The sequence below is a fragment of the Mytilus californianus genome, unplaced genomic scaffold (assembly GCF_021869535.1).
Source record: "Mytilus californianus isolate M0D057914Y unplaced genomic scaffold, xbMytCali1.0.p SCAF_4, whole genome shotgun sequence".
Taxonomy (NCBI): domain Eukaryota; kingdom Metazoa; phylum Mollusca; class Bivalvia; order Mytilida; family Mytilidae; genus Mytilus; species Mytilus californianus.
The window spans coordinates 97020176-97035922 of NW_026262690.1; positions in this window are offsets into that span (position 1 = coordinate 97020176).

Consider the following 15747-nt stretch of genomic DNA (forward strand, 5'->3'; position numbering starts at 1 on the left):
ATTATTACAGCCTCGTTCTTATTACATTCGTCTTCAAATAGAATATCTTTATGCAAATTAAAAGGTAAGCTCCGCCCGTTTAGTTGAAAAAAAAAATCTGATAATATTCACAGATTACTCTCTGTTGATTTATTGCACAAGGTTAAAAGATTACCCTGTTTTGGGATATAAACTTTACATCAATATATCAGTCATTTGTTTTGACAAATCAATCGATATCGTACGTATACATGTTTGAATTTTTCCGTTGTAATGGACAAAAGTAATAGTTGAATAATAACATCAGTACCTTAACATTTATTACACGAAAAAAATAAACCGGGTTTGCAGATTACACAACATTCATACACAACTGGATATGTTTTCCATCTATGTATCTAATATGAATATTTGTGAATTACAGAATTTTATAAAGTTAGGAGAATTTAATTCTCAAAAGTACCTACAAAATGCATTTTCAAATAAACTCGAAGAAAGTTTTTGCCTTTAATAAGTTTATACGCTAATGCGAAGGTAACATGCACAATCTAATATATATATATACATATCTCAGTTTGAGCACCTGTCGTACCTTCCTGACAAATATGCTAGGTTGTCAGTAATTGACAATTCACTTAAAAACTCAACATATACCCCCACTACTCTTATCATTGAGGAAATCATGAATAATCTTAGTTCTGTTCTATGCTCTTTTGGAATTTCAAACAAAGATGAAGAACAGGATCTTCTTTCACTGTATGGGATACCTTCATAAGTGTCCTTACAAATAACGTTATATACTTCTGGGTCTTTTAAGTGCTCCACAAAACCCTTTTCTAAATTATTAACATCAACTTATCAGCAATCAAAGCTTGACTTCAAAGTTATTGTGAAACTACATACTCTAGCGGTGGCGTGAATCAGATGTGGATACTTAAACATTCGAAAGATGTATTAAAGTTCATACAATCTAAGTCTCTTTCCTCTTGAAATAGTTACAAAACCGTTGGTTTTTTTACCCTTTACAAAAGTATTCCCTATCCCGAACTAAAAGACAAATTGAAAAAAATTGGTCCTGCTTTGTTTCATAAAAATGGAATGACCAGCGTAGATAAAAGTATCTTGTCTTATGGAGGGATAAGTCGTAAATGGTAAATAAATTACTCGGATTCAAACACAAAATGGTCTGAGACTGACATTTTCAAGATGCTTGATATCTTTTTGACAGCATGTTTGTTACGTTCAGAGGTTGTGTTTTTCAGCAGACAATTGGCATTCCACTTGAAACTAACTGTGCTCCTCTTCTTGACGACTAGTTCCTTTATTCATTGAGGATGATTTCATACAGGATCTTTTTACAAAGAATGAAAAGCAGCTAGCATTATCATTAACTTCACGCTGCACTATATAGATGATGTCCTCCCATCTACGACAAAAGAGATGATTTCAGCATTTCAATTGAAAACTTTCCGTTTCTATGTAGCAACCTTCTTGCAGCGCCTGCATATGGAGTATATATCTCCCAGTTGATACAATATTCCAGAGTTTGAATTTCCTATCATGATTTCCTTGATAGAGGGATGCTGCTTTCAAGGAAGCTTTTAAACCAAGGTTTCCGAGTGGTGAGGTTGAAAATATCCCTTCGAAAATTTTACGGACACCATATCGAGTTGGTTGACCGTTATAGAATATCTGTTTCACAGATGACGACGGATATGTTCCAGTTATCGTTAACACAATCCCATTATCTTTTCTTCAAATGTGACTTACCGAATTAGAATTATCAACGGATTTGTACTTACATGAGCAACACGACGGGTACCAAATGTAGAGCAGGATCTGCTAAACCTTCCGGGGCACCTGAGTTTACCCCTAGTTTTGTTTGAAAGGGGTTCATGTTGCTCCTGTTTTAATTTGAAGCTGTGTTCTTTGCTTTTTAGTTTTTCAATGTCTGTGTTGTTTTTACTGGTAACAGTCTTGTCTATCCTTGTCGTGAAAAACGTGTTTTAATTTTCAAAATTTCACACTCGGCCAAGTTTCTGATGGTTGACGAAATTTGTTTATGTCTAATGGTTAGATGATACGCGATTACCAATCCGAGTAACATGACGGGTGTCACATGTGGAGCAGGATCTGCTTACCATTCCGTATACCTTGAGATCACCCCAGGTTGTATGTCTTTCGGTCGTTTTCACTTTTTGCTATGTCATTGTCTGTTTGTTTTCGACTTTTGAGTTTGAATATCCCTTTTGTATCTTTGAACCACGCGTTTTCCTTAAAATCCGGCAGATTCGGTCCTTTTGTACTAAAGATATTGTTTTCTAAATTTTTAGTATGGTTACTTAAAAGGAAATTATACAATCGGAGATATGAGGATGTTTTGATACAGTATGATTATGTAGTGTTTAGTCGGAGTTTTCTCTGACATTAAACAGCGTTTTTGGGACCATTAAATAGCAGTGTCGGACTATTATTATTTTATGTAGCCTTGTTGGTATTGTCTATAATACCAATACCATTGATTTTTTAATTAGTCTTTTATTGTGTGTGTTTCTTTAATCTTTTGTATTTCTACTCACTCGCATGATCGCGAGCATTTGATAGTTTGTAAGCACTTTTTAAATATGTATGTATTGAGTAACGTGTAGTATCGCATTAATTATTTTTCCATTATGGTGCTTTGGATGGTTAAATTTCTAGAAGAAAAAATAAAATTGCTCGTCCATGTTCGGATAAAATAGGGGGAAAATATATATTTTCTATCTGTAGCTGCTGTAGCAGCTCTTAAGTATCAAATTCAATCCTGTTTAAGTAAGTGCATGTTATTCACTTTAAAGCTTTCTCTCTAATATAATTGGTTTTTGGTTATAATTTTCTTTCAGATTTGGAATATTCCTTTCTATTTACTTAGTCGATTGCCCTTTGGTCCCTTTAAACTTCGGTTATATTTTTTTCATGAGACAAGCTAGATTTTATTTATTTGCATTTATCTTGTTTCCTTACATTGGCGTTTCAATTTTGACATTCAAATGTTGAGGTTTGAGCATTCCTGGTGAAGGTAAAATTGGACGCACAAAGTTATAAGATTAGTACCTTTATTGGTATTATAAAGTGTGATTCATTTTTTAGCATAACTGAAGAAGTTTAAAAAGACATGTATCGAGTACACTTAATAAAGTAATTGTATCTGTTTGGACTCTGGCCTTATATCTACTCCGAGTCGTAAATCTGAAATTAAGTGTTTGTTTGGAATTTAAAGGACGTTTATTGAATTTAAATGAAATTTCAATAAGCCCATGTATAGATACAGAATTCATGGGAATGAAATCATATAATGAAATCTTGCCTTATTACAGGGAACATGTCAGCAGTGTTAAAATCTTATTATCGATTAAAACGTTAAAAATCAAGCTTACAAAAAGTCCCGAGGGAATTGCATGAACTCCAATAGCACTTTAACCAAGTGTGTCGATAGGGTAAGCGTCTCTTGCTGTGCATGCATCACCTACCATGCGAATATACACTCAGTTCAAATGTCATAATCAGCAATATGACACAATCGGTAAAATTACAGATCAGACAACTATTCTGGTATCTAAAGATCTAAGGCCACGAAATCATGTCGCTAGTGAAGGTGACATGGACAAATTGTGAATTGCAAGCAGTCGTAATGGTGACTGTTAAATTTATGTAATGTCGATCAGTCGATCTTTTTATACTTCTGCAGTAGCAGTTTTTGTGTAAGGAGCATACTCCTGTTAATGTGAACATTCACGAATTTAACGTCTAAATTGATATGTGTTTTATCTCAAGCAGTGAAATTTCATAATGTACTAAGTGCTTGCATTAAATTTAGTTTGACTTACTTATCCCTATAATACCTGTTTCATAGTGTATGTTTCAAAACTCATAAGCCGAAGAGAAAGCGACAAAATCATGGTGAAAAAGGGAAAACCATTAAAAGACAGACAACAGTCTACAGAACACTACATACCATTTTTATTGTTTTACATAATAATAGTTATATTAATCAGTGTGTTTCCTAAAAATAGAGCTTTCTCGACCTAGGATAAGAATCTACACAATATCTTCGTTTCGATATTTTTTAGAAGAGAGGCGGAAGATAATAAAGGGATATTAAAACTCATAAGTCGAAAAGAAACTGACAATGCCATGGCAAAAAACGAAAACCGACGAAAATACAAACAGTACACCAAAAGCCTGGGTTGATCTCAGGTGCTCCGGAAGGGTAAGCAGATCCTTCTCCACATGTGGTACCCGTCATGTTGCTTATGTAAGTACAAATCCGGTGATAAGTCTAATTCGGTAGGTATCATTCGAGGAAAAGAGGACGGGATTGTGGTTACGACAATTGGAACATATCCGTCGTCATATGTGAAACAGATATTCCATGACGGTCAACCAACTCGTGATGGCGTAAGTAAAATTTGAAGGGTTGATTTGAATTTCACCACTTGGAACTCATAGAAGATAAGATGTACATAAGACTAAAATATAATGAGATAGAGGACGCTTTATCAGTTTGTTTGTGACAGATAAACCAGCCTTAACTGTATATTCGATGGAATATGGTACGCTTCACTACATTTTTTTACACATCAAATTTTTACAGCTTTTTTTTTTTTGCGTCTTTGTTAGATTAATTTGAATGACTGTTTGAATATTCTAGTCGGTTGTGTTATATGTATGTCTGTGATGTATGTTTTGGCTGCTGGATCCCAATTATGGTCACACTAACATATTATGTATGTTTGGGTTGCTCACCCAATTTTGCCTATACAAACAACTGTCATATATAGGTCTTCTATATGCTGGTATTCATTATCGCATCATTTATTAAAAAAAAGACATTTTAAAGCAGAATTACGGCCAAGCATCAATATAAAATTCTATTGAATATTCCTTTTAGTTGGGAATGCCACAGACTGATATAGAATGGGAAACTTTGAAATTGATAATAAAACAACACAAGGTGGAAGATTTGGGATCTTTGGGAAAATTCTAAATAAGAAAAAACAACAATAACTTTTGAAGTATAATAACAAATTTGTAAAACGATTGTCAAGATCTGACGTCACTGTTTCCCGGGTCTGCTGAACACTTTATCGATTTCATGTTGATTGATCAAGTTCAGTCTTTTATATGACAGTTATCTAACAACAGAAATTGTTCTTCTTTCGTATTAAAATACACCAGTGACGTAAATTTTTGCTTAAACTCTCCATTATTTTCTATTATTATCTTCATTCATCCGGACGTTTTGCCCTTTGGATATTTCCATGGGCATTTTCTTAAAAAGTGTTCACCAATGGAAATAATTCTAAAGAACGTAAATCGATATTGAATGAAGATGAAAACCTAGTAAAACGCCTGATACTGGTTTTTTATGTGTGATCGTAGTAATACAATGCACACCAAATATCTCATTAACAAACATCTTTTTTTTAGTCGTAATTCCATCGTATAAAATATAGTATCGTATTCACTATAGGCGAGTGACATTTGTCAAAAAGCCTCTTAGTTAAGGACTTTAATGCACCCACCTAACACACGGCTGTATTATATATCATTCGAAAGCTTATTATCTGTACTTTCTGTTTTGCCCGTTCTTAAAAAAAAATCGTACGGTGCAATTTCCGTTCAAGTTCAAAGGTCAAGAAAAAACATTCCAGATTTTTGCGATAATTAAACAAAAAGCCATTTTCTGGTTCTTGTACAATAAAATTTTCCGAAAGATCACATGAACCTTATATAAAATGATACAGTAATTCCAACTGAAACAAAAATTAAAAGGTTAGTTGCGAAATATTTCCTGAAAAATTCAATTCTTAACAAATCCCACAAAAATGAGGAAAATGCTCTAAAAGCAAAAGATATCTTGGGAGATCGATATTTGTATGCTCAAATTCCTCAATATCAAATAAATGTATGGTTTTTAGGTCAAGGAATATTTTTTTCATAATTTTAAGATGCAATTAATATACATTGTTCATTGAACAGCCTTATATTGAAGTGTTTGCAGTTGCCCAAAAAAACTGCCATCTCGAATAGTTATCCTAATCTATGTTTAGATAGCAAATCACTAATTCAATATAAGGGAGGACAATAATTTTCTATCATAAAAGAAATATACGAGCTAATTGAAGTAAAAACATGGTTTTTTTCGAAGTCCATCTTATTTATGGTTTTATCTAAGTTTCATTGATTCGTGGTTTTATCTAAGTTTCTTTGGTCCATGGTTTAAGATTGTCCATTTGGTATCATTTTTACTTTAAAAAGTATTAGTTGTAGTAATGAAAATCGCCAAAAAATTGCTCACGGTGATATATGACCTATTCGTAATCATGGTACATTCGACCATTTTTAAAACTTTCATTACTAAAAGAGAGGCAAAAGATCTCAAAGGGACATTCAAAAACATAAGTTGAAAACTAACTGACAAAGCCGGGGCAAAAAGCGAAAAAACGACCAAAAAGACAAACAACAGTATACAACACACAACATATAAAACTAAAGACTGAGCAATACAGACCCCATCAAAAGCTGGGAGTGAACTCAGGGGCTTCAGAAGGGTAATCAGATCCTGCTCCACATGTGGCCCCCGTCTTGTGGCTCGTGTAATTACAAACCCGGTGATAAGTCTACTTCGGTAGGTCATATTCGAGGCAGAGAGGACGGAATTGTGGTTACGACGATTGGAACATATCCGTCGTCATCTGTGAATCAGATATTCCATAACGGTCAACCAACTCGTAATAGCGTTCATAAAATTTTCGAAGGGATGATTTCAACTTCGCATTTTGAACTCTGGTTTGGTAGCTCTCTTGTGAGCAGCAACCCACTATCAAGGAAATCATTAAAGTAAATGCAAGCTCTGGAATATAGTATAAACTGGGAGATATATTTTCCATATGCAGGCGCTTCTGAAATGGTGCTACATAGAAATGGAAAGTTCACAATTGTGAAGCTGAAATCATCTCTTTTGTCGTAAAGTTTTGTTTTCAACCGACTCTCATCGTCAATTTCTAGATGTAAGTCAAGATATGTGGTAGACTAAACTGTATCTGTCTTTTTTTCAATTTCGATGGGATATATAGCCACAAACTTTGCATTATTCAGTGAGAGGACATCAACTATATAGTAGAAAGTGAAGTTAATAGATAATGGTAGCTTCTTTTCATTCGTCCTAAGAAGCTCTTGTATGAAGTCATCCTCGTGTGAATAAAGGAACAAGTCATTCAAGCTATTCAGGAAGTCTAGTTGTAGCTAGAATCATTGCGAGTTAATATAATTTTTTCAACAAAATTATTCTTTTTCGATGAATTCATGCATTTAAACAATGAACAATGCAGTTTAAGCAGTCAAGAAGACAAGTATTCTAATTTGTATACTACTAAGCGAATTTCTTTGAAATTTCAATTTTTATTAATCTATTTATTATTATACCCCCGCTTTAAAAAAGTGGGGGTATACTGTTTTACATCTGTCTGTCCGTCCGGCCGTCCCATGAATATTTTTCGTCGCATCTTTCTCAGGAACTACATCTTAAGGATTTCTGAAATTTGGTTTCAGGGTTTATATAAGTCAGCTATACCGTGTGATGCGTTTTCAGATTCATCACTCAACAACTTCCTGTTTACCGAACACTTACATCATTTTACACATGACATTCAAGAAGTTGAAAATTTTCGTCACATTTATCTCAGGAACTACATTTCAAGGATTTCTGAAATTTGGTTTCAGGATTTATATGAGTAAGCTTTACCGTGTGATGCGTTTTCAGATTCATCACTCAACAACTTCCTGTTTACCGAACACTTACATCTGGGCAGTAGCTCGCAGTTTCACTTGTTTATTTTTGTCTATATTTTAAATTTTTTTTATGGTTGACATTATATAAATAAAAGGTCTTTTCACTACATCAATGTTTATAATGAAATTACAAATCAAACAATAAGAAAAGTCGAAAGATTTTTATTTCAGTCTGGCAGTTACAATGCCTATTGAAATGTCGAAGTTTCGCCCCCTTAAATTCCTGCATGTTCGCATCAATTTTCTTCCTTTAAATGTTTTCCCATTCTTAAGAATTTTGTTTCTTTAATCTTATATTGACCACATACAATGTTTAAAAAGGAAGAAGTGCTTAAAAACTGTGTTTCCGCAGATGGCGGTATATTGGGCAACTGTATGAGTTGTTCTGATTTGCTGTTTGATTAGAAGTAAGCATAATCATAAGAAATTAATGATGTCAAAAACACGCTTTAAATATATACAAAATGCGTTTGATAAGTGACTGTTTATCTCTCTGCTAAAAGTTTGCATACATGATTTTATTATATGAAAGTCAAATATGCAGTAAATAAACTTTTCAAAGTATCTTGGAAAATATGCACTTATTCGTCTTTGACCTGTGATCTTGATTTGGCAGAAATTGCACCGTACGATATTTTTACGACTGGGCAAAACAGATACTGTAAATTCAGAAATTAGTGCGTGCATTTATTATTGCAATTTTTGAAGAATGGACAAAAATGCGAATTTAATTATTGCGATTTTAGGAAATGCTACACAAAGCTATATGTACAAGATATCAGAATACAAGTTCTTATTATTGCGATTCTCAAGGAATCGCATTTTTCGCAATAATAAAAACCTCGCAATAATTTCTTAATTTACAGTAGTTCAGATGTTGAGCTTTCGAATGATATATAATTCAGCCGTGAGTTAGGTGTGTGCATTAAAAATTAAATTTTATGGTTAAAGTCACCCCACTACTAGGATTAAACAACAATATCCGCAGTTTGTTCTCCGATGCAAAGCTTGGCTGAATTTCTGCCACAATTGCTCATTGCAATAAGTTGAAAAGCAAAAACATTATAAAACATCTATATTACAATGAATGAACACAATCTTTCTTAAGTTAACATTACCAAAAGGAATTTGCATTCTCACTTTTTGTAAATAAATAAAAATTGATAGCCGAGAATGTTTTTAACTTACCAAATTCATCATTAGAAATGCCAGTAAACGTTACTTTAATTCATATATAACACAGAACCTGCAAGATGAAGCTTACCACTAAAAACGGATAACCTAAAACATCTTTATGATACAAATTTATTTAAATTATAGACTGACGAAAGGTAAATGAGACTAATAGCTCTTGGTTTGTAATTTCATGCTTATCGCACCAAAAAATGGACCTGACATTGAAATCATCTCATTCATAAGGCATGCATACATGTCAACATTTCTTTTTTAATGTACCGTGATTAATTGTAAATAAAATGCTAAGTAGGTATGAATTTATGTAATTCATACATAACTTGAAAGCAGAACCATAGTACTGTTTATCAATATGATTTATGCAGAAATAATGATGAAACAAGAGGAATAATGTTGATATAATTTATTGCAAATGAAAGCGTCATTCTGTATATTATGTAATATTAGGGCGTAAAATGCTTTTCTGTTTGTTTTTGGGACATATCCTGGTTTCAGTTGGATTCCTTTGGGGACACTATAACTGTATATCTAATTCAATGTCACTATTAATATTTGTCTTACGTTTTAGCTTTAAAGTTTTAAAGAAATTCAATACATAAACTTTTATTTTATTTTAGAAAGTTAAAGTTCAGTATTGAACATCGTAGTAATAAATGAACTTAGAAGAGTGGCTTTGAAGCATTTTATATCAACATATTTTCATAGTCCATTTTCCAATTACGGACTTGATTTCGTATTTTAGATTTTTATCGCAAAGGAAAATATCTTCTTCATCAAAGGTGTTTTACATTGACATGGTATATGAATTTTGACAGGTCTTTGGTTGTCATGAATATGCTCAAATGTTTTTTATAACTTTTTTGTAGCCATTGGTCCTTCTTCGACTTTTAATTTTGATTTTCCCCCCAAGGTATCTTCTAACATTGCTTCTTATAACTAAACTTCTGTACTAAGGACTTAAATAGTTTAGATATAAGAAACCATTAGCCTCTAGAATGAGAATTTTTTATTTTCCTCTGCTTATCGCCGCCAAGGTCAAGCTGGACAAAAAGTATAAAAATAGTCTTACTTGTAATGTTATTACCGACGACCTTGACATTGTAAACAATATTCAACAACAGAGTTTTAGCTTAAGAGGCGAACTAATAAATTTCACAGCCCATTATTTGAAAAAAAAAAACTTCAGGTTACTGATGAAGGGGATCGAGGACCATGTCAGAAAATGGATTTTTTTAAAACGGATTCATATGAACCTGAACTGGATGCATTAAATGAATGGATCAAAGTAATTCGGTCAAGCATATTTAGATAAAGGCAACAGTAGTATACCGCTCTTCGAAATTCATAAATCGATTGAGAAAAAACAAAACAAATCCGGGTTACAAACTAAAACTGAGGGAAACACATCAAATATAAGAGGAGAACTACGACACAACAGAAACACAACATTAAAATGTAACACACACAGAAACGAACTATAATATAACAATGGCCATTTTCCTGACTTGGTACAGGACATTTTAAAGAAAAAATGGTGGGTTGAACCTGGTTGTGTGGCTAGCCAAACCTCCCGCTTTTATGGCAATGTTAAATATAACATTAAAATGACAACATTACATGACAGGACTACAATACAAATAAATGGGAGAACATATAGGACAGAGAAACATACGAATATTAGCTAACAAAAAGTACCAGGTTTAAAACTTAATACGCTAGACGCGCGTTTCGTCCACACAAGACTAACCAGTGACGCTCAGATAAAAAAAGTACGAAAGCCAAAACAAGTACAAAGTTGAAGAGCATTGAGGACCAAAAGTTCCAAAAAGTTGTGCCAAATACGGCTAAGGTTATATGTCTGGGATAAGAAAATCCTTAGTATTTAGAATAATTCATACTTTTGCAAACAGTAAATTTATAAAAATGACTATATAATAGATATACATGATAACACCAAAGCACATTTAAACACTACGATGCTATTGAGCACACGGGGTCCTAATCCTTTGACGTAGCTTTAGGTTGTGGCTGTATTATCCCAACGACAAATATGTATATGTTTCAGCAGAAAAAAAACCTTAAAAATAAAATTGTTTATATGCGAACATCATTATTTGTAATATCTAACAACAAAACTTGGAATTGGAGGCAATTCTGGGAATCCCCCTAATACACCTATATCATTAACGAAAAAGCAGATTTTTGAAGCCATAAAACTGTCCTTCTCTTCTTTTCTACTAACATCAAATGTCCCCTCTTTATATTTAATCAAACATCCTTACAGTAATCCTTATTTCGAACGATACATAGTACGCTCATCTAGATGTTCAACTAAACATCTTCCTAAATTTCTTACTGCAATTCTTTCTACAATAAAAAGATGGCATTAAAAATACTGTGATGTTCTAATAATTCAAAAATTTATATTTCTTCACCATAAACTACTATTAATCATGATAAATAGAAAGATTGACTACATTTTCTTATTTGATACTAGTAGTAGATATTATTTTGAAAAAAATAATACAAATTTCATTTTTTTGGGTCATGGAAAATGTTACTTTGACATGAACAATCACTCTGATTCATACAACAAATACTCCCGAAGATGCCATGCTACATTTTTTTTAATGGAAAACGTACCTTATTTTATATTGTCGAGTTTGATGAATTCAGTAGCTATTCCTATGGATACTTAGTGGACATTCTCTTACAAACATGAAGCCGAATTCAACAATATCCTCTAAAAGACAAAATAAAAAGCATACTGAATTTCACATCAGATACTAGTATGTTGATGATGTCCTGATATTCAATAATCCCCATTGCAGCGAGTGCTTGCACCTCATTTATCCAAGTGAATCTGATATTCAGGAAGCTATAGAAACTAAAAGGTCTGCTTTATATCGTCTTCTCTTTGTTGAAATTAACACATACTGGTTACTTCAATCAAGACATTTGACAAACATGACGATTTCAGTTTTCCCATTGTCAACTTCTTATTTCTCAATAGAATTATATACTATTTTCCATCGTATAGTGTTAACATATATCAATTTGTATGTTACGCACATGCATTTTTCCATTATACAAAAATAATCAAGATGAGTGTGCTCCTAACGCAAAATTAAGCCCACTGGCAAGATTTTAAGAAAGGACAACTGTAATAGACACACACAAGTTGCACGTTTAACATCATGAATTGGTTGACTGATACAATGTGTATATGTGTCAACACTAGATACAGTTTTTCGTGGTCTTCGATATGAAGATAGAAGACAAGTCTTCTGATCAGTAAACTAAGCTATTGTGTCGTATTCCGTATTGTGAAATTTTGACTGAGATGCTTGCACAGATGGAAATGCTTGTCCTGTCCACGCACCTGTCTCGATCTGTTTAGAGTTCATGTAATCTCCTCAGTATTTTTTTGTTTTTTGAAGATTAAAAATGGCTAGCAAGTTTTGAACATCGGTAAACAAATTCTTATTTATCTGTTCTATCTTATATAGAGACTGTTGAATGAATCTTTCTTAAAGAGCAAATATATTCAAATCGTTTGTCTAAGGATCAAGTAAAATATGTTTTCCCCTTATAAAGCAGTACTTAGAATTAATTTTTCAGATATTTCAAAAATGTATTCATTCTATGTTTTATCACTTTGTTTGACACTAACTGAATTTTTAACATTCTGCAAAGAATTTATGCTCCTAAAGGTTTCAGCGACTAAATATGAAGTAAAGTGGGATAAGGATGAAAATATTAAGATTTACATGAAAGACCAAATGAACTATATCTACTTGAACGTCCTCTCACTCTGTCCATCATTAAAAGTGATCGTTGCCTCCTTTCTGGTCTTGCTGATGCTTGTTCTTAGGTTTCTCTTATAGAGTTGGCTCGATATGTGCGTGCATGTGCAAAATGGCGTTTTAGATTTCAATGAACGTAATTTAAATTTCCCAATAAAGTAGTATAGATGTCATTATTTGGTCAAAACTTTTATCTCAAATATAATGATTGATAGGAAAGGATGTTTCCAATAGCATCATGAAGCAAACAAGTAACTTTTGTTTTCTATTTCAGGCTTTGATTGGAGTTCATATGTATAAAGGCTTTGGATTTTTGTTCTTACTGTTTTATTTTTCTATACATCTGTCGCTTTGCTTTTGATTTGTTTCTTTAGTGTCATATCCTTTGAATCTCGAACTATGATTGCCTTCTAAGTTCTAACATAGTTAGTTCAGTATCTTTTGGTTTCTTATGATCAGTATCAGTATATCAGTGTTTAGTATCAACGTTAAAGTGGGCGGTGAAACAATATACAAACGCAACTACATTATACAAAATTTAGTGTTTGAATTTCCAATCGTTGTTTTTTTATTTTTTTTAAGAAATAGATATAGCTTTAACATGGACTGCGATAAGCACACCAAAATCAACCGTTGCGTAAAATTTAGTTTTGATATCATTTGCCCAAAATAGCTGCAGAATACCAGGAGACGATATTTTATACGATACGGTAAATACAATATTTGTAGATCTTCTATCTGTACAATAATTGGCTGATTGCAGGGTATATAATAAAATTGAGAGTGGAAATGGGGAATGTGTCAGAGGGACAACAACCCGACCAAAGAGCAGAAAACAACCGAATGCCACCTATGGTCTTCAACACAGCGAGAAATACCGCACCCATAGGCGGGCTTCAGCTGGCTCCCAAACAAAAATGTGTACTAGTTCAATGAAAATGGACGACACACTAAACTCCAAAACATATAAATGAACTAAAATTAAAAACATACAAGACTAACAAAGGCCAGAGGCTCCTGACTTGGGACAGGCGCAAAAATGCGGCGGGGTTAAACATGTTTTGTGAGATCTCAACCCTCCCCCAATACCTCTAGCCAATGTAGAATAAACAAACACACAGCAATACGCACAGTAAAACTCAGTTTAAAAGAAGTCCTAGTCCGATGTCAGAATAGGTAACAAAAGAAACTTAGCAAAATGATAATGATACATAAATTAACAAAGGACTACTAGCAGTTACTGACATGCCAGCTCCAGACCTCAATCAAACTGATTGAAAGATTATGTCTTCATCATATGAAAATCAAGCATAATCCCTCCCGTTAGGGGTTTAGTATCATACCATCATAAATAAAAGCAACAGTAGTATACCGGTGTTCAAAAGTTATAAATCGATTAAGAGAAAACAAATCCGGGTTACAAACCAAAACCGAGGGAAACACATCAACTATAAGAGGAAAACAAAGGAACAAAAGGAACACCGAAGTGCAACAAAAACAAACGCCAACACACATAGAAACGAACTATTTGATAACAACTGCCATATTCCTGACTTGGTACAGGACATTTTAAGAAAAAATGGTGGGTTGAACCTGGTTTCATGGCATGCCAAATAAATATATGAGAAGAACATAACCCGTATCATGCTAACGACTGGTTTTAGAATAAATGTGTTTATTTCCGATGCAAAGACCCTATGAGTGAATCAATATTAATACCAAAATATGGTATCTTTAATGACCTTACAACAGTATCGTAACTATATCCCTTCTGAATAAGTCTGTTTAAAGGTTTGTTTAGCTTTTGTGGTGAATGTCGACATTTTTGTGCTTTGTATAGAATATTACCATAAAAGATTGGATGTGAAATACCCCAACGTATAAGATGTCTGCATATTGATTTATATTTACGAATGATATCCTTGTACCGATGATAAAATTTAGTAAATGTTTTGACTAGTTTGTGATATCGAAAACCCTGGTGTAATAATTTTTCAGTAATACAGAGATTTCGTTCGTTAAAATCAAATACGTTGTTACATACACGAGCGAATCGAACAAGTTGAAAAATATAAACACCATAAGATGGTGACAAGGGAACGTCACCATCTAAAAATGGATAATTAACAATAGGAAATGTAAAATCATCTCTTTTATCATAAATGTTGGTATTAGGCTTTCCGTTTAAGATATAGATATCAAGATCCAGGAAAGGGCAGTGTTCATTGTTAGTATTAGCTTTATTTAAAGTCAGTTTAGCAGGATAAATCTCTTCAGTGTACATACTGAAGTCATCATTATTGAGAGCCAATATATCATCCAAATATCTAAAACTGTTATTAAATTTATGTATCAGATGTTGTTTCGATGGGTCGTTTCTGATTTTAGTCATAAATTGTAACTCATAACAATACAGAAGCAGGTCCGCAATAAGTGGTACACAGTTAGTCCCCATTGGAATTCCGATAACTTGACGATATACGGAATCTCCATAATGAACAAAAATATTATCTAGTAAAAATTCAAGGGCAGTTATCGTATCAAAGCAGGTCCAATTGACATAGTTCTTTTGTTTGTTGTTACTAAAAAATGACCTAAAAGAGTTTGAACATATATATTCGCATTCTCACTTTTTAAATGCCCATTTAAATAGGTGTGTGAATTTTTTCTTAATAAGATTAGGAGGCAAAGTGGTATATAGGGTAGAAAAATCAAAACTTTGAACAGATTCGAAATCACCAATATAAGCTTGCAATTTATCTAGTACTTCCAACGAATTTTTGACACTCCAAAAGTAATTAATTCAACTATTTTCAAAGGCCTTATTTGAACAATTTATTACCAGGTTTTTGTTGTACCAAGTGTACTAGTAAGTAGATTAGACAGTTTAGTAGTGGAGCAATGGCTTGAAGACGAAATAAATCTATATTTGTAA